This window comes from Rattus norvegicus, chromosome 6 (assembly GCF_036323735.1).
Source record: "Rattus norvegicus strain BN/NHsdMcwi chromosome 6, GRCr8, whole genome shotgun sequence".
Classification (NCBI taxonomy): domain Eukaryota; kingdom Metazoa; phylum Chordata; class Mammalia; order Rodentia; family Muridae; genus Rattus; species Rattus norvegicus.
The window spans coordinates 19,310,355-19,331,255 of record NC_086024.1 but is presented as its reverse complement, the minus strand read 5'-3'; the positions used below and the strand labels follow the sequence as shown (position 1 = coordinate 19,331,255).

General features: G+C 41.5%; 1 long non-coding RNA gene across 3 annotated transcripts; it reads right to left on the bottom strand.

Moving 5' to 3' along the window:
- Window positions 1-12: 12 nt before the first annotated feature.
- On the bottom strand, window positions 13-17,491 carry LOC134479319 (uncharacterized). Of its 3 annotated transcripts, XR_010052482.1 has the most exons (4): window positions 16,751-17,489; window positions 3,470-3,632; window positions 3,280-3,377; window positions 13-1,830 (listed from the first exon to the last, which is right to left on the bottom strand). It is a non-coding gene; the product is annotated as an uncharacterized LOC134479319 (long non-coding RNA). The 3 variants fall into 3 exon arrangements; XR_010052481.1 differs by lacking the exon at window positions 13-1,830 and having other exon boundaries at window positions 2,813-3,377; window positions 16,777-17,491; XR_010052480.1 differs by lacking the exon at window positions 13-1,830 and having other exon boundaries at window positions 2,813-3,377; window positions 16,751-17,482.
- Between the last annotated feature and the right edge of the window lie 3,410 nt (window positions 17,492-20,901).

Sequence of the window (20,901 nt, the reverse complement as noted above, 5' to 3'; positions counted from 1 at the left end):
TCCTCCCCCCATTGCTGTTCTCCCCCCAACAATCACGTTCACTGGGGGTTCAGTCTTAGCAGGACCAAGGGCTTCCCCTTCCACTGGTGATGTTACTAGGATATTCATTGCTACCTATGAGGTCAGAGTCCAGGGTCAGTCCATGTATAGTCTTTAGGTAGTGGCTTAGTCCCTGGAAGCTCTGGTTGCTTGGCATTGTTGTTCATAAGGGGTCTCGAGCCCCTTCAAGCTCTTCCAGTTCTTTCTCTGATTCCTTCAATGGGGGTCCTATTCTCAGTTCAGTGGTTTGCTGCTGGCATTCGCCTCTGTATTTTCTGTATTCTGGCTGTGTCTCTCAGGAGAGATCTACATCCGGCTCTTGTCAGCCTGAACTTCTTTGCTTCATCCATCTTGTCTAAGTGGGTGGCTGTATATGTATGGGCCACATGTGGGGCAGGCTCTGAATGGGTGTTCCTTCTGCCTCTGTTTTAATCTTTGCTTCTCTATTCCCTGCCAAGGGTATTCTTGTCCCCCTTTTAAAGAAGGAGTGAAGCATTCACATTTTGATCATCAGTCTTGAGTTTCATTTGTTCTAGGCATCTAGGGTAATTCAAGCATTTGGGCTAATAGCCACTTATTAATGAGTGCATACCATGTGTGTTTTTCTGTGATTGGGTTACCTCACTCAGGATGATATTTTCCAGTTCCAACCATTTGCCTATGAATTTCATAAAGTCATTGTTTTTGATAGCTGAGTAATATTCCATTGTGTAGATGTACCACATTTTCCGTATCCATTCCTCTGTTGAAGGGCATCTGGGTTCTTTCCAGCTTCTGGCTATTATAAATAAGGCTGCTATGAACATAGCGGAGCACGTGTCTTTGTTATATGTTGGGGCATCTTGTGGGTATATGCCCAAGAGAGGTATAGCTGGATCCTCAGGCAGTTCAATGTCCAATTTTCTGAGGAACCTCCAGACTGATTTCCAGAATGGTTGTACCAGTCCAGCAAGCACTCTTAGCCACCCAAGTAGTCTTCATCTCTTCAGATGTGTTTGCTTTAGATGGGGTCTGACTGTGTAGCTCTGGCCTGGAACTCTATACAGAGAAGGCTCATGTTAAATTCAATGAGATCTGCCTGCCCCTTTGAGAGTGCTGGAGAGAGAGGTTTTGCTACCATACCTGCCTTTCCTCAAGTGCCTTCACATCACCATATGCCATTCATTTTTTGTGTGCAAACTTCCCCTTCCTATAGGGCTATCAATCGTTTTGTATTAAGGCTCACTATAATGACCTATTTAAATTTGAGTACTTCCTTAATTATTTTTATTCCACATTCTAAAATTCTGAGGTTGAAAACTTGATCTTATTCCTTTGAGGGGATATAATTTAACCCATAATCCTGTCCCTATGTACAGTGCAAGGAATAAAGAAAGAAGACTGGAACAGAGTGTTTGTCCCTTTGGTGAAAGTATACCAGAGAACAGGGGTAAGATGATTAAGATCTGTGGTTCTCAATGTGAGGCAGCACCTCTCTAATCCAGGTGGTATTTGACAAGACGTAACTGAATGGCCTTTTGAATTTTGGTGATCCTTTGTGAGGGTGTGTGTGTGTGTGTGTGTGTGTGTGTGTGTGTGTGTGTGTGTGAGACATATAGGTTTTAGTCTTCCTGAGTCATCCCACTGTTGCCACAATTGCCACAAGTCTCCTTCTCAACTTGCAGTGCATAGAATAGAATAGAGACCACAACATCCCAGAGGATGTGAAGCAGATCTGTAACTCCATGGATCTGTTGCCTTCTCTGTAAAAGGATGCCAGTCTTCCTCCTGAGATATGATCTGCTGTGAAGTCTGTAAGAAAGGAAACCATACAGAGTTCAAACAGAGAGCTTAAATGAGCCCTTCCTCCATCTCAGTCCCAGCCTCGCTTTTTGTGGGATTTTAGTGGATGCTGAAGTCATCCACTAAAGGGGTGAGTTTGTGGAACATGGCTGCTTCTCAAGAGCACACTTATGATCCAGTTCTTTCTAAATGCTTGTGAAGTCAGAGAGTTAATCAAGTCATATAGTAGATTCCTAGAATAGTTAGTAGCATCAGTTTTTGCTTCTTCCTGGAGGGTTTTCTCTTCCTATCACCTTGGGATAGAGATTGCCTTCTGGACCTTAGCTTCTCTTTGTCTTTTGTGTGCAGAAGATCAGCTCTCAAGATGAGCTGTCTCTTCTTTACCTGTCTTGTCCTCCCCAGTGCTCGCCACCTTGCAGAGTTTAACTGTTACACTTTCCAGGGTCTTAGACCAATTCTGGTAGCCTTCGGGTACTGAGCCATCTTATCATTTGAGTGCAACATGATTTTTTTTGTCTGTAAATTCCAGGTCTAGTTTATTAATACTGAGATTTCTCTGTGCCACCAAATGAGATTCCATCAATATCCACAGTTCCATGTCATACTGATATTTGTCCCGACTCCCTCTACCATCCATTTCTTCCCTGCTGTCCCTATACCCTACCCTTTCCCATTCAGTTAGGCTCCAAGGTTGAACTAATGACTGTTGAACTTTGGCATTTGGTATGTATGGGTGAGGGTGTAATTGTGATAGGAGGTGCAGTGGAGGAACAGCATCTGATTCTGGAATTCTGAGTTTGAGTCCTGACTCTTCCTTAGTGACTTCAGGAAATTACTCAACCATCGGAGACTATAAATCTGAAACTTCTATTCTTTCAAATAATAATAAAGTCAACTTCATGAAATTATTATGTCCATCAAGAGGGATAATATAAAATAACAATATATACATGAAAAGACTCATGTGAGTTGTTTTTGTATTAATTGGATGATTCCTAAAAAAAAAAAAAAAAAAAAAAAAAAACAGACTTGTCTACAGCTGGTGCATTTATGTCATTTACTGACATCTGGTTCAGACTTTGTGCAATAGGATTATTATGATGTAGCCCAGAGTCTCAAGCTTGGGTGCTGAAAAACAAAAGTTCTTATCTACAGCCCTGCACTAACAAAGATTCAGATCGCTTTTTTATTTGACAAATGACTCAAAACCCTGGAAGCCTAGCTAGTCTTCTTGAGAGGGCCTTCTTCACTGAGCTGGCTTCTAGACCCAGAGGCTGCCTCTGGCCATGTAGCATAAGATGTCTGCCTACAATCCTACTCTGTAAAGGCTCAGATTTCCAAGGGTAAAGACATTAGAGTGTCAGGATGTCATCACAGTGCATCAGCATGCTCTCAGTGATGACTCAGAGATGAGCAGCAAGAGGCTGCACTATGCTACGAAAGGTGTAGAAGCTCTACTTCTCATGGTGGTTTCCTGGGGAGGGTTCATGGGGACTGGATGTTCCATGACACAAGGAGCTTCCATCTTCTTCAGCTGGCCCTACTGTCTCCTACTCCTGCAAAAAAAAAAAAAAAATCAGGTTGACAAGACACCCATCTGAGGAAAATTGCAAGTATTATTGAAGGGGTGGAACACCAATAAAAATACCTGTGTGAAAAAATTAAGCTCCTGGGGCTAAAATGATGACTCCGTGGTTAAGAATACTGGCTGCTCTTTCAGAGGACCCAGGTTCAATTCCCAGCATCTACATGGCAGCTTACAACTGTTTGTAACTCCAATTTCAGGAGATCAAACACCCTTGCAGACGTACCTGGCAGGCAAAACACCAATGGACATAAGATAAACCTCAGTCACAAGGACCTAGGGAGGAAGCCTCGTCTGTCTGTGATAGAAGGTATTCCTCTCACATCCTACAGAGAGCATCACAGCATCCCTTAATTCCATGAAGAACAGAATTTATTGTAAAGAAGGTCAAGAGCCACAGACCTCATACATGGCTTTGCTTGTCTCTCCACAAGAAGGTCTTATATTCCGGAGAGTCCCCTATTGAGATAATCCCTTTTCTGTTTTCTAGGATTCCCACGAGGAAAGCAGGTCCATATATCCTGCCATTCCCCCACTCCAGGACTGCTTCCTGACTAACAGGAAATGGAATCAAAGTTAGAAATGCATCGAGAAGAAATCCAGACACAAGATATGAGATGAGGAGTGAGAGGAGGCTGGCGGGATGCTAGCCATCAATGGCACTCAGATTAGGAGAGGGTCTTATATAAGATCAGGGACCACATCCATTAAACAAGAACGATGAGCTAAAGATCAGCTGTCATATCCAGCCTCAGGGACTGAACAACTACTGGATTCTTAGACTTCTCCGTACCCAGCCACTGTTGGATTAGCTGCACTGTAGCTTTAAGTCATTCTAGTAAATCCCCTTTCTATAAAAACGCAGATTGATTCATGCTATAAGTCCAGATATATCCACTAGGACAAGGAACTATCTGACAATTTCAAATTGTACTTTATGAGAAGAAAAAGCAAATAAAAGAGTACTATAGAATCATGGAGTCATGAGGTCCCTGGCACAGTTGTCCAAACTTTCTATCAGGCATTTAAAATTTGTTCACCCGATGGTCCTACCTGCCTGAATCTTGATGCTTCAACCGTCTTCTCAAGTTCTCACTTGGTTGTAAACACTGATGACCAGAGATGTTTAACAGATGGCTAAAGCTCACAGAACTGGGTATGTTAGGTTTGATGTCATCAGTAACTCTCCCATGTTTGCAATGTATTGTTAGTAAATGTATCACCAGTTATGTAGCATTTGACAGAATACTGGACAGACGCAACTTAATGATAGAAGGGTTTACTTTGATTCTTGCCTTAAGGGTGGATAAATATGTTGTCTGCAGTGGAGACTTTCCAAAGGTGGTTAGCCTGCAGTAGCTGACAGAAAGCAGAGGTCTCAAGCTCTACTATAGCAGCCTGTTAGATCTTGTCTCTTAAGGATCCACACCTCCACTTCCCAAACAAGGTCATCAGCTGGGAGACAAGTATTCAAATACATGAGCCTGCTGGGGGCAGACATTACACATTCAAATCAGCATGATTGAAAACAGCAGCAACTGTAACAACAAAATCCTTTAATTAAATAATGTCTCTCTGTCTCTCCCTCTGTCTCTCTGTTTCTCCCTTCCTGCCCCCACACCCGTGTGTGTGTGTGTGTGTGTGTGTGTGTGTGTGTGTGTGTGTGTGTGCGCGCGCGCGCTTGCGTGCGCTTGCGTGCACTTTCTTTTCTGGATGGTGACTGGGTTTATTTCTATTGTTTTCCTCGTTGATTGTATTTCCCCCAAAATAATTGCAGGGCTATTGTTTTGAAGTTAAATAGGAAAACTGAGTAGTTTAGCATATGAATGTGCTGTATGTTAAGCAGTGTGAAGGCCTGTTTCAGGAAGAGCTAGAACAAAGGACTCAAAGCTGGGTAGTCTCCTTACATTACTTGACTTTGTTTCTCTCTGAGAGTTAACCCTAATGTCTTACAGTGCACCTGTGATAACTCTATGTGACCAGGACTCATGGCTTTTATCAGCACTAACCTTTGTTATTCCTGGTCAATAATCCCAGGGGAAAGGATTTGTTTGTTTGTTTTTTTATTTTTTTTTGTTTATTTTTGTTTTCGTTTTTGTTTTTTACACTGTTTCTGGATGGCTTTGGGTCACATGACTTGGTGGATTTATAACTGTTCAGTGGAGATGGCTGTGTGTGTGTGTGTGTGTGTGTGAAAGAGAGAGAGAGAGAGAGAGAGAGAGAGAGAGAGAGAGAGAGTTACCTACTGCACTTCTAAATGTGTGCCACTACAGAGTTAAGGAAGAGTTAATTCACATAAGAGTTGTAATCAAACCTGATGAACTACCCTGCCTCCACCTTAGGCTTTATATTAAGACAAACTACAGTTATTCCTGTTTATGATTAAATCTCTCTTTCTCAAGGATTGGGCTATGCCCACCCGTAAACCTTAATTACTGCATGTTTCAAAAGGTTATTATGATTGCTTGTTTTTAGGACCACCTTGTTGTGTAAGGACCCATGATTTGCCAAATTATGATACCCAGGACTCAAATAGTATGTAAACACAGAGAATGTTTTATTCTGCAGAAATCCAGCATGCTGGGGGCTCCCATTACCAGAATAGAGACACACCCAAGTGAGCTCGCAGGTTTGATTTAAAGCATATTAGGGAATTCCGGGGTAGGTGCCCTCTATGTTGATCTGTTGGGTCTATCTCTACTGGCATTCTGTAACCAGGGTGTGGGGGCTGGAAACTTGCTGGGGAGGTGTGGAAACTGTTGCTGAGGAAGTCTGGAAACTGCTGCTAACCCATTGACCTTGCCTCAGGCCAGGTAGCAACACAGCTTCTGAGGCCTGGACTTGCCAGGAATTGCCCAGTTCTTGGAAAAAGAGATTTAGGTCTAGTCTCCTTAACTACCAATTTGAAGCCTGCCATGGAACCAACCTAGTCTTCTCAGTTGTCACCACCTTGCAACTATGTCTTTGTTTCACAAGAGGTTAGTTTTTGATCAACTTGCAACCCATCTCCTCTGTAACTCACCTATTTGTTTGCCAAATCCCCCATTTGGAAATACTCTACCCCTGAGTTATAAAGGCCCTTATTTTGCCCATGTCTGATGTTGATCTCTTGAACCATTTCCCCTGGCATCTTCTGAGGGAAAAGTCTTCATTTTAATATGTGTAATTATTAAAGGAGACAAAAAGATCAGAGTAGAGCCAGCTTTTTAGCCTGTGCACAGCATGGGGAGAAGCAGGAGTGGATCTGAGGGAAGAGGACTTAGCCATCAAGAATGACCCTTAGAGTGACCTGCCTGAAGCCCAGACACAAAGATGGCGTTCAGCTGTGTCGAGTCAGCAGGAACCTAGGGGGAACCTCTGGCTTCTGGAAGGGAGGTTTTTGGCTTGAGTTAAAGGATGTATGGTTTGGAAGGACGTATCTGCGATAAATGATAGCAGGAAGAGGCAGAGGCCACTCACTGCACCTCAGCTTAACATTAACACATCCCATGGCCTTTTCTCCAGGGTCTTTTGTTACACACGAGCTACCACACTTCTAATCTGAAGATTTCTGATAACGATTGCCAGGAAGCTGAGAGGAAAATGAGTAGCGGGTGCAAACAGTGTGACAAAGTTATCGACTTCATTTTCTGAAAGGCGGTCGGTCTGTGAGGAGTGCTCCCCAGGTGTGCGGTGGATGAGGACCCCTTTCATGTTGGCTATGTTTGAGGCCTAAAACTGCTGAACTGTGCATCCTCTTTGTCACAGAGCGAGAGAGCAGTGGGTTGTACTTGTCTCAGCATTATTGCACAGGGAGGGAAAGCCCTTCTGAATGACTGTTGTCAGACGTTTCTAGTACTCAACGCTAAGCTAATGGCTTTGGAAATTGGGTTCCAGGGACCCACGTGGATCATATAAGTAATAATAACATCCATTATTGCTGCATTTTCATGAACAGGATTTTATTTTCCCACATAAACCTGGGATCAAGGCAGGCATGGATGATGACGATTTACAGATGAACCCGAAACAGAGATGTGAGTTGCTTAGTGCTTCAAACAAACTCAGTGAGGAGAGCCCTGAGAAGGTCTGAGTACCTGAGGTTCTCCGGTAGAGGGTTACAGCCTGTACTGAGCGTCATGGCATACACAGGGCACTGCATGGCACCTGCTGACTGAGCAAGGTGGGGGAGTCTATCTGTTCAAGTCCCTGCTCCACTTTTCAGAAAAATGTTCACAAGTTGAGGATCATCAAGATTCCCTAGAAAAAGGATTTAGATTCAGGACTTCTTTGTTGTTTCTGCTACTGGTTTAATTAGAAATAGGTGTGGCAAATGTCAATTTTTTTTTAAAGATAGCAGCAGGACAGTGCCTGATCTTATGTTTTCCATACCCACTGATCCAGGTCCAGCCTCTCACACAGTGCTGTACATAACTCTGAGTCATTTAATATGTCTCACAGTTACTTCATGTTTCTGTACAGACTCCAGTCTTTACTAAGATTGACTTTATTCTTCCGTTGCTTATTCTGTTGAAGAGATGTGGCGTGATCTATCTATGTCAGTAGGTTTCATAACAATGCAAAAGCCAGGGTGATTTATAAGCCTATAAGAACACAAACTTACTCTAGAAGAAGGGAAAAAGAAATCAAGCGTCAAGCAGCATAAGTGCTATCAAGAGTTTGACTATGTGAAATTTAGTAATTTAAGGAATTCAGTAATGTAAGTTGAACTATCAGCTTAACTGAGAGTCCTTCTTGGGACTTTTGTAATTATGGTCAATTCCACGTGTGAGAATTTACATTTTGAGTTTGCGCTTCCTGTGGTAAGTGTGTGAATATACACTGATTACTGATCTGTAGTTTAAAAGGTGAGGATTCTTCCAGAACTGAATATGGGAGAATATATTAATGCACATCTATGCTCTGTTGATATCACTTGACGCAGTCTGCTCTCTGCTAGGCTTTGATTGATGCTCTTTTCCTTATTTATTTTTGGGAAACATTCTATCATGAGGAAAATATTCCTCTGCCATCTGTTGTAAATATTCTCCCAATTTTTAAATTCAGTATGGTTTATATTATTTTCCACATAAATTTAAAATCATATGCATGTGTAATCTAACCACTTTTTGTCTTAGAAAATATTTCTCTTGTGATTGTCATGTCTTCCTAATGCTTTACATTATTTTCATTTAAATCTTTAATCTGCAGGAAATCATTTGTTGTAGGGAGTATGACCAAGATTTGGTATTTTCCTAGACAAGTACATTTTGTTTCAAGTGCATATCATGAAATAATCACTTTTTCTTTTATCCCATTCTATAAATATACCACAGCTTATTGAATTAGTATACTGTCAAATTATCATATGCATTTGAGTCTATTTCTATAGTCTTAATTCCATTTGATTTATCATATCAATTTTATTACCATATAAACCCTAAAGCAGCTTCACAATCTACAAATTACATTTATTCATTTTACAACACGTTTTATGCACTTAGGATGCCGATGGTAAAGCATTTACTTTTATGTTTTCCAAGAAGTTGCTAAATGTTTCATGCCTACCTGGGGAGAGTTGGTTTGTACTCATCATTATCGTTCACTTTTTAAATACCTCCAACTACCAAGGTACAAAGGGGTAACCTCTTCACCCCAATCAGCTATTGGCATTTGGACTAGGATTACAGGGTATTGCAGTCATAGGTCAGTCAATCCTGTGGTCTGAATGCTGATGCCTCACTGATTTCCTATCTTGAAACTTAACCTTGGCTCTTGTCATTCAGGTCTAGCTGGCTGTGGTGAAAGTGCTAGAGGGAAACACCTTAAGGGAGGAAGGATTTGTGGAGACTTACAGGTTTAGAGGGCTTAGTCCATTGTTATTTGGCTCCAAGTGCTTGGGTGGAACACCAGGTGTGATGGTTTGCATATGTTTGACCCAGGGAGTAGCACTATTAGAAGGTGTGGCCTTGTTGGAGGAAGTGTGTCACTGTGAGGGTGGACTTGGAGAGTCTCCTTCTAGCTGCCTGAGGATGCTCAGTCTGTACCTGGCTCCCTTTGATAAAATGTAGAACTCTCAGCTTCTCTGCACCATGCCTGCTTAGATGCTGCCATGCTCCCGCCTTGATAATGGACTGAACCTCTTTACCTGTAAGTCAGCCCCAGTTAAATGTTGTCCTTTATTAAACTTCCATTGGTTGTGACATCTGTTCACAGCAATAAAACCCTAACTAAGACACCAAGCTGGCAGGGATAAGTGATAAAGGAGAATGGAGAGAGAGAGAGAGAGAGAGAGAGAGAGAGAGAGAGAGAGAGAGCGCTAGATGTGCCTTTCAAAGAATTTCCTCTGGTAACCTGCTTCCTGTATCTCAGCTCCATCAGATTTTCAGACTTTCTTAAAATAACATCACTAGCAGGAGCCCAAAGTTGCAACAAATGATCTCTTCTCGAGAACTCTTCAGAGCTACAACTTAGCAGTGTTCAAGGTTATGTGAAGACTCAGGTCCTGTGGGACATGCTGTTAGGCCACACTGCCTAATGCACAATGAAGTTGATGCTTAAATAAAAGGACTCGAAGGAGAATGGCTTTCTTGGCTTTTTATGTAAAACCGGAAAAGTGCTATTTTAAAACAGAGTAAATCCTTGCTAGGCAAAATCTGTTAGTGCCCTTATCTTGGAAAGCTTACATTTTTTCAGCTTCTAAATTGTGAGAAATATTTTTTATAGTTTATAAATTATTCAGCCTACGTCATTTCCTTAGGACAGCAGGGATGGACAAAGGATTTGACATCTTTAGTGAGTTTTCCTATCCAAGAATAAAAGCTTTAAATTTAGACAAATCTTCCGTTAGGTTCTTTTCTTTATTTTTAAAACATATATAGAAAGGAGAACAATGATAGACATTAACTGAGCACCAAGTGAACACATCCGTATATCTTCTACCAGGAAAACAAACAGAGCACTCTCAGTTTTCCTCCCGAGAGAGGCTATTTCTATTCTATTTTCTTCCTGACATAGCTCCTTACCTCCTTGTCTGTGAGATTATTCAAATGATTGTGAATTATTATAGTTGGTTAATTTTCATTTTTACATTAGATCTCTGTGTTATACATATGCTACAATAATTAAATAATTTTATTTATTTATTTTTCTTTTATGGGATATTTTTTAGTTTACATTTCAAATGTTATTACCTTTCCTGGACATAAGCCCCCTATCCCATCTCCCTCCCATTCTTCTATGAGAGTGTTCCCCTCCATATCCACCCCCTTCCCACCCTGACATTTCCCTACACTAGGGGTCCAACCTTAGCAGGACCAAGGGCTTCTCCTTCCATTGGTGCACAACAGGACCATCCTCTGCTACAAACACAGTTGGAGCCATGGCTCAGTCCATGTATAGTCTTTGGGTAGTGGTTTAGTCCCTGGGAACTCTGGTTGGTTGGCATTGTGTTTCTTAGGGAGTTGGAAGGCCCTTCAGCTCTTTCAATCCTTTCTCTAATTCCTCCAACAGGGGTCCCATTCTCAGTTCAATGGTTTGCTGCTAACATGTGCCTCTGTATTTGACGTTCTCAGGCTGTGTCTCCCAGGAGACATCTATATCCTGCTCCTGTCAGCATGCATGTATTAGCTTCATCAATCTTATCTAGTTTTGGTGGCTGTATATAAATAGGCCACATGTGGGGCAGGCTCTGAATGGCTGTTCCTTCAGTCTCTGCTCCAAACTTTGGCTCCATATCCACTCCTATGAGTATTTTTGTTTCCAGTTTTAAGAAGGAGTGAAGTATCCCTACTTTGGTCATCTTTCCTCTTGGGTTTCATGTGGTCTGTGAATCCTGGGTATTTTGAGCTTTTGGGCTAATATCCACTTATCAATGAGTGCATACCACATGTATTTTCCTGTTACCTCACTTCAGGATGATATTTTCTAGTTCAATCCATTTGCCTATGAATTTCATGAATTCATTGTTATTGATAGCTGAGTAGTACTCCATTGTGTAGATGTACCACATTTTATGTATCCATCCCTCTGTTGAAGGGCATCTGGGTTCTTTCCAGCTTCTGATTATTATAAATAAGTCTGCTATGAACATAGTGGAGCACGTGTCTTTGTTGTATGTTGGAGTATCTTTTGGGTATATGCCCAGGAGAGGAATAGGGTCCTGAGGTAGTAGAATGTCGAATTTTCTGAGGAATCTCCAGACTGAGTTCCAGAGGGGTTGTGCCAGTTTGCAATCCCAACAACAATGAATGGCTGTACCAGTTTTCAATCCCACCAAAACTGGAGGAGTGTTCCTCTTTCTTCACATCCTCACCAGCATCTGTTGTCACCTGAGTTTTTGATCTAAGCCATTCTGACTGGTGTGAGGTAGAATCTCAGGGATGTTTTGATTTGCATTTCCCAGATGACTAAGGATGTTGAGCATTTCTTTAGATACCTCTCAGCCATTCAATATTCTTCAGCTGTGAATTCTTTGTTTAGCACTGTACCACATTTTTAAATAGGATTATTTGGCTCTCTAGAGTCTAACTTCTTGAGTTCTTTGTATATTTTGGATATTAGCTGTCGCGCCTACCTCGTCCGGCAAGGAAGACGCAACACGGTTGGATTCTTCTCAACAGCCTTTACTGTAGAACACCTTCTTTGTTGATACAGGGAGGCGGCGGCAGCCAGCCCTAATTGTTACAGCTTCAAGTGTTACAGCTCCAAGTGTTACAGCTTTAAGTGTTACCGCGCCGAGCGGCAAAGCCGCTCGGCTTATATACACAACAGTATGCTAATCTTCTTTCAGGGATTGGTGGGGCACGAGTCACCCCACTGCCATCCCAGCTACTTGTCCTCCAGAGATTGGCGAGGCATGAACTCCCATTTAGCATAGTACCGCCCCAGCCAGACTGACGTCAGGTGCAAAACTCCACGCATGCTCAGTACTGTTGTTAGGAGGGCGCCAGATTCACCTCATTATCATACAGCTGTCGCACCGCTCCCTACATCTCCCCCTTTTTTGTTTAATAAAATGACTGGTCTAGATCTGGGTGTCACGTCAATCTTGTCATTGTTCCTGTCTTAGGTCGTTCCTGACGATGACTCGGCCTTACCCGTCGTTGGGTCACCCTATCGCCACCGGGCCCCGTGTCTTAGGTTGGTCCGAGCTCGAGGAAAGTTGCCCGTCCCTGGATACAATGACCCCACATGACTGTGACAAAAATGATCTAGGGCAAACTCTTAATCTTTCAAAGAGGCCAGCCATACATTGGGAGAAGCACCATTGTCAATGGCAGTCATAGCCTGGTAAACAACCGCTTTGTGTCTGGCATGTTCTCTTTTTAAACGGCCAATAAGCCAGAGACATACTCCGCATCCCAGGAGGACAATAGCTCCCCAGGCAAACATGTCCGCCCACTCCTTAAAAAAGGAGAAAGCATTGGTAATCCATGAGGTAAAGTCTTCAATTGTGATGGGGTCCAGCCTAGTGCTGTTGAGGACAGCAATCTGCATCAGCAATTGTCTGGATAGTTGCTCTGTTTTCATGGACCAGTTTCCTTTCAGATAATTTGAGATTTCTTTGCTCTGTTGAGAATGCTGAGAAAAGATGGCTTGCAAAGGAGTAATGCATAAACCTCTTAGGGAGGAAACGCAAGACAGCTGTGTCATATGATACAGTGCTTCAATTTGTTCTTGAACTAAATCTATCCTTTGATTGGCTAATAGAAGGCCAGATGCCAAATGAGTATTAAATTCTTCTTGTATCTCTAGCGCCATTGCAGTTCTTTCTATAATCTGATTGACAGTCTCAGCCGTCTGTATTTGATTGGTCATAGTGATTGTAGCTGTGGTAGCTGCGGCAGCAGACAGCACGATGGCTGAAATTATGGCTGCCGTAATTCCAAAATCTCTTTTGGTTCTCAGCAAATTGAGAATAGGAAAACTATCTGGGTTTGCCTCTACTGGGATTGGCACAAAGGAGGGAATCTTGACCATCACTGCGGTGTCATTGTTGCCATCCCAGCATTCAGCTAAATAGCAGACTACATCAGAGCTATTACAATTTAAAACACCATTGTTGACATTAGTGCTTATCAGAAAGAAAAAAGGTGATCTAACACATACTGAAGTACTAGTGGCAGTATTATGTTCCAAAAGGTTATTATATTGAATATTGGTCAACCTGGTATCATTTTTTCTGGTAGCTGAAACATTATACAGCGTGAAGTTCTCACCTATCAACCTAGCAAAGGGGGTCAGGGATGTATATGTCCCTTGCTCATTGGACAGCACCCATTGAAACCAAGGCCAGAGATTATGTTTGTCAGTCTTATTCTCCCCCCAGTCATACTGTACATGGCCAAGAGGAGGGGAAAATTCAAATCACGGTAGGAATTGTTTTGTTCTATGGAATGGACTCTGACATGGGGTAAAATTAGGTGGAAACTCTTGATGCGGGGGGCAAGCGGGTAAGACTCTACGACGGGTAGAGCTATTCTGTGTATAGTTACCTTGCCCTGGGCGTGATGGAACACTACAATTATGCACCACAATTAGTGTTGTAATGTTCAGATCAGCAGAACTATCGACTGACATGTCCTCGCTGGGTGAAGAGACTCCCTGGGCAATTTGACTCAAAGCAGCCAGGATGATCCCAGTGTTCATTGTGCTGTCACTTATAGGATTCAACCAATTAGCTAACGTGGCTCTACACAACCAAATACAGGGCAGGGAAGAGTCTTTAATGGTAAAACATAAGGTATGCAACAGAGAAACGTTAGTGGCGGCATACCGTTGGGGCATTTCTCCAGTTGGCACTATACAGGGAACATCACGCAAACAGGAGGTAGAGAAAAAGGTTGGTAAAACAGTAGAATTGCTATGGACTGGCATGGGTACTGGCCAGGATCTGGCAATAGCCCACAGGGTGATCGAATTAACCTGTATTATCATTCCCAGTAGTAATAGCAGGGTTCGTAGTCTCATCTTCAGGAAGAGCAGAAGGCAATTTTTGAGTCAAGCGCTCAGGTACCCAAATTGGATTTTCTTGATTCTGCGGAAAAACACCGAGATCACAGGATCTGGGCCACACCATTTATCAGTTAAGACATCCTTCCACTTTACTTCTGTATTAGTTATAGGTGTAGTAGCAGCATGGCGATCCGCAGCAGAGCGGCCATGCGCATCCAAAACTAAGAAATTTAGAGTAAAAAGAGCTAAAGAAAGTTGTTCTTTTGGTGTTCGGCTGCTGGCAATTCCCTCTTTTTGTTTTGTTATCAGCTCTTTTAAGGTACGATGTACTCTTTCTACAATTTCTTGACCTTGGGGATTGTATGGCAATCCTGTAGTATGTTTGACCTGTATTGTCTGGCAAAATGTCTGAAAGGATTTTGTAGTGTAGGCAGGCCCGTTGTCTGTCTTGAGACTATCAGGCTTTCCCCAGGCTGTCCATGCCTCTAAGCAATGGCTAATGGCATTACGAGCCTTTTCACCAGTCATCAGAGTAGCATGTATAATACCAGAACATGTATCAACAGAAACATGAGCATATTTTAAATTTTTAAATTGAGATATGTGTGTGACATCCATCTGTCAAAGTTTTAGTGGGATCAGACCACGAGGGTTAATCCCTACATGAGGAGGGTGGTGAAATTGAACACAATTTTGGCAACTTAACACCACATCACTGAGCTGTAGCTCTAGAGATTTTAAAGTTTTGTTGAAGAGTAAAGGCAGGTAAACATTTAGCCAGCCCCCTGGGGTGCTTGTCCAGCCAACTTAGGCTTCTAGCTACAGATGTCGGCTCTAAAAGCCAATTGAAACTTTTTATTTATTTGTTCCTTTCTTGAAAGGAGTTAAAGCTACATCAATGGGTGAATCAACCAGCATTTAAAGTTTTAACCATTTTTTTTTTCTTTTAAACATGAAACACAAAACATTCAAGCAACGAGAAGCAAAACCCAGACATAAATTGACATACATCCACAGCTTGGTGTACCAAGGAGAGACAATAGACACAGAGGAAAAGAACTAGATGGTGTTCCACCAAAGGAACCCAGACATCCTACCTAAAGAACCCAGAACCAGAAACAAGCACTTCTCCAATAGGAGCCAGCAAGGAGGCAAGACGTCTCTCACCTCCTTCTGTTCCCAGGAGAGCTTCAAAAAACTTAAGCTCATTTCCTTCTTTTGCCAAAGCATCTGTGGAGAGTTCGGCAGGACTGTTTTTCTCCGCCCCATTCTCTCTCTTGTCTAGGGTGTATATTGTCTCTAGTCAGGGTCCAAAGACTAAAAGCATCTATGAGAATCGACTTTGTTTCTCTAGATTTTAACATAACTCTAAAAGAACACATCACCATTATTACCTTGTCCCCTTTTGACCACTACCACTACCCCAAGTCTTTATCTTTGCACATGCTTTAAATTTCTGTGATACTTCTGAATTCTGTTTACTGGGGCCTTTAAAATCTGTATCCACCACCTGAGTTCCCATTCTAGGGGTCAATATGAGTCTGGTGGTGGAACTGAGGTGGAGTCCTGCGCTTCCTTTTGTTGCTCTGTGGGAGGCCCGGGACCCGGTGGTTCTACCTTTACTTTCACTTTCTCTAAGCTGTCAGTGATGCTTTCTAGATTGTCTGACATTTCTAAGGTCAAGGCTTTTAAGGAGGGATATATCTTGTCTATTTTCTGGTCCTGATTATCTCCTTTTTTTATCTCTGCCTTCTCTCTGTTCCTTTTGTCTCTTTTTCTTTTTCTTTCTTTCTTTGGGACCTTTTCTCCCTCTGACATGCTTTCTTGATGCTCTGCAAGGATTCTCTGACCTGTTCTAACGACTTCCTCACATCGCTTATCCTCTAAACAAGCACGGACTATTCGCCAAAGAGGCTTTGATCCGGGTCTAAGCTTGCCCTCTGTGGCTTCTTTATCTAGATCCCTTCCCAATTTGTCCCATGCTCGCAAGGTAAGAGATCCTGACACTATAAACCACGGAGCACAACGATCGATCGCATTCATCAAGAAAACTTGACAGGATTTTCCTTTCAATTTTGAGCTTAGCCGATTAAGGAGCTCCTGGAGAGCTGTCAGGAGTGGCCTGGAATGTGAGCTTCCCATACTCAATGAACTTATTTACAAGCGGTTTTTTAGCAAGCTGGCCTGTTTGTTTATACCCAACTCTGTAGCCTGGCACCTGTTGGCTACTCCGAGCAAGTGCACTCCCGTCCGGGACGGTGGCAATTCAAAAGAAAGCAAACACACAACACAAAGACGAAAAGAAACAAAATTATAAAACCTGCCCACAAAGGATCAACTTGAAACAACATTGTTGTAGACCGCAGACCTTTTAGCCTCTAACCCAAGGCTCCCATCGTCTCTGCTCACCTCCAGAGAACTTTATCGTCCCTTACCGGGAACTTTTTCGACATCGCTCGTCCTGAAGCTGAAGAGTTCTGAGATCCATGAGGATGTCCTCGTCCCCGTACGGGCCACCACTTTGTCGCGCCTACCTCGTCCGGCAAGGAAGACGCAACACGGTTGGATTCTTCTCAACAGCCTTTACTGTAGGACACCTTCTTTGTTGATACAGGGAGGCGGCGGCAGCCAGCCCTAATTGTTACAGCTTCAAGTGTTACAGCTCCAAGTGTTACAGCTTTAAGTGTTACCGCGCACAGTATGCTAATCTTCTTTCAGGGATTGGTGGGGCACGAGTCACCCCACTGCCATCCCAGCTACTTGTCCTCCAGAGATTGGCGAGGCATAAACTCCCATTTAGCATAGTACTGCCCCAGCCAGACTGATGTCAGGTACAAAACTCCACGCATGCTCAGTACTGTTGTTAGGAGGGTGCCAGATTCACCTCATTATCATACAGCTGTCGCACCGCTCCCTACAATTAGCCCTCTATCAGATGTAGGATTGGTAAAGAACTTTTCCCAATCCGTTGGTTGCTTATTTGTCCTAATGACAGTGTCCTTTGCCTTACAGAAGCTTTGCAGTTTTATGAGATCCCATTTGTCGATTCTTGATCTTAGAGCCATTGGTGTTTTGTTCAGGAAATTTTCTCCAGTGCCCATGTGTTCGAGACACTTCTCCACTTTTTCTTCTATTAGTTTGAGTGTATCTGGTTTGATGTGGAGGTCCTTGATCCACTTGGACTTAAGTTTTGTACAGGGCGATAAGAATGGATTGATTTGTATTCTTCTACATGCTGACCTCCATTGCTGAAAATGCTGTCTTATTTTTCATTTGATAGTTTTGGCTCCTTTGTCAAAGATCAAGTGACCATAGGTGTAAGAGTTCATTTCTGGGTCTTCAATTCTATTCCTTTAATCTACCTGCCAGTCTCTATGACAATATCATACACTTTTTACCACTATTGCTCTGCAATACTGTTTGAGTTCAGGCATGGTGTTTCCCCCAGAAGTTCTTTTATTGTTAAGTATAGTTTATGTTATCCTGGGTTTTTTGTTATTCCAAATGAATTTGCCAATTTCTCTTTCTATAATTATGAAGAATTGAGTTGGAATTTCGATTCAGATTGCATTGAATCTGTAAATTGCTTTTAGAAAAATGGCCATTTTTACTATATTAATCCTGCCAATCCATGGGCATGGGAGGTATTTCCGTCTTCTGAGATTTCTTTCTTCAGAGACTTGAAGTTCTTGTCATACAGATCTTTCACTTGTTTGGTTAGAGCAACACCGAGGTATTTTATTTTATTTGTGACTATTTTGAAGGGTGTCATTTCCCTAATTTCTTTCTCAGCCTGTTTATCCTTTGAGTAGAGGAAGGCTACTGATTTGTTTGAGTTAATTTTATACCCTGATACTTTGCTGAAGTTGTTTATCAGGCTTAGTAGTTCTCCGGTGGAACTTGTGGAGTCCCTTAATTATACTAACATATCATCTGTAAATAGTGATATTTTGACTTCTTCCCTTCCAATTAGTATCCCTTTGACCTTCTTTCGTTGTCTGATTGCTCTGGCTAGGATTTCTAGTACTGTATTGAATAAGTCAGGAGAGAGTGGGCAGCCTTGTTTAGTCCCTGATTTTAGTGGGATTGCTTCATGTTTCTCTCCATTTAGTTTAATGTTGGCTACTGGTTTGCTGTATATTGCTTTTACTATGTTTAATTATGGGCCTTGAATTCCTGATCTTTCTAGAACTTTTATCATGAAGGGGTGTTGAATTTTGTCAAATGCTTTCTCAGCATCTAATGAAATTCCATGTGGATTTTTTCTTTGAGTTTATTAACAGAGTGGATTACGTTGATGGATTTCCATATATTGAACCATGATGGATGATCATTTTGATGCGTTCTTGGTTTGTGAGAATTTTATTAAGTATTTTTGCGTTGATATTCACAAGGGAAATTGGTCTGAAAATCTTGTTGATTTTCTCAAAGAACCAGCTCCTGATTTTGTTGATTCTTTGTGTAGTCCATTTTGTTTCTACTTGGTTGATTTTAGCCTGAGTTTGATTATTTCCTGCCTTCTTCTCCTATTGGGTGTATTTGTTTCTCTTTGTTCTAGGGCTTTCAGGTGTGCTGTCATGCTGCTAGTGCATGCTCTCTCCTGTTTCTTTTTGGAGGCACTCATAGCTATGAGTTTTCCTCTTAGCACAGCTTTCATTGTATCCCATAAGTTTGGGTATGTTGTGCCTTCATTTTCATTGCATTCTTAAAAGTCTTTAATTTCTTTCTTTATTTCATCCTTGACCAAGTTATCTTTGAGTAGAGCATGTTCAACTTCCATGTATATGTTGGCTTTCTGTTATTTTTGTTGCTATTGAAGCCCAGCCTTAGTCCATGGTGATTTGATAGGTACCATGAGGTGCAGAGAAGAAGGTATACCCTTTTGTTCTAGGATGAAATGTTATGTAAATATCTGTTAAGTCCATTTGGTTCATTTGTTAGTTTCTCTATGCTTCTGTTTAATTTCTGTTTCCACGATCTGTCTATTGATGAGAGTGGGGTGTTGAAATCTCCCACTATTATTGTGTGAGTTGCAATGTATGATTTGAGCTTTCATAACGTTTCTTTTATGAATGTAGGTGCCCTTGTATTTGGAGCATATATATTCAGGATTTAGAGTTCATTTTGGTGGATTTTTCCTTTGATGTATATGAAGTGTCCTTCTTTATCTTTTTGATAACTTTTGTTTAAAGTTGATTTTATTCGTTAGTAGAATGGCTCCTCCACCTTGTTTCTTGGGACTATTTGCTTGGAAAGTTTTTTCCAGCCTTTTACTATGAGGTAGTGTCTGTCTTTGTCACTGAAGTGCATTTTCTATATGCAACAAATGCTGTTTCCTCTTTATGTATCTAGTCTGTTAGTCTATGTTTTTATTGGGGAATTAATTCCATTGATATTAAGAGATATTAATGAATAGTGATTGTTGCTACCTGTTATTTTTGTTGTGAGTGGTGGAATTGTTGTGTGTCTATCTTCTTTTGTTGTCGTTGCAAGATTATTTTCTTGCTTTTTCTATGGTGTAGTTTCCCTCATTGTGTTGTAGTTTTCCATCTATTAACCTTTGTAGGGCTGGATTTGTAGAGAGATATTGTATAAATTTGGTTTTGCCATGGAATATCTTAGTTTCTTCATCTATGTTAATTGAGAGTTTTGCTGTATATAGCAACCTGGGCTGGAATTTCTGTTCTCTTATGATATGTATGACATCTGTCCAGGATCTTCTGGCTTTCATAGTCTCTGGCGAGAAGTCTGGTGTGATTCTGATAGGTCTGCCTTTATATGTTACTTGACTTTTTCTCTTACTGCTTTTAATATTCTCTGTGTTTGTGCATTTGGTGTTTTGACTATTATATGACAGGAGGAATTTCTCTTCTGGTCCAATCTATTTGGGTTTCTGTAGGCTTCTTGTTTGTTTATGGGCATCTCTTTCTTTAGGTTAGGGAAGTTTTCTTCTATAATTTTGTTGAAGATATTTACTGACCCTTTAAGTTGGAAGTCTTCACTCTCTTCTATACCTATTATTCTTAGGTTTGATCTTCTCAACGCTTCTTGGATTTTCTGGGTGTTTTGGGTTAGGAGCTTTTTGTGTTTTACATTATCTTTGAGGGTTGTGTCGATGTTTTCTATGGTGTCTTCTGCTCCTGAGATTCTCTTTTCTATCTGTGTCTCTTGTATTCTGTTGGTGATGCTTGCATCTATGACTCCTGATCTGTTCCCTAGGTTTTCTATCTCCACGGTTGTCTCCCTTCATGCTTTCTTTATTGTTTTTATTTTCATTTTTAAATCCTGGATGGTCTTGTTTAATTCCTTTACCTGTTTGGTTGTGTTTTCCTGTAATTCTTTAAGGGATTTTTGTGTTTCCTCTTTAAAGGCTTCTGCTTGTTTATTTGTGTTGTCCTGTATTTCTTTGAGGGAGTTATGTCCTTCTTAAAGTCCTCCATCATCATCATCATCATCATAAAATGTGATTTTAAATCTAAATCTTGCTTTTCTGGTGTATTTGGATATCCAGCATTTGCTTTGGATGGAGAACTGGGCTCTGATGATTCCAAGTCGTCTTG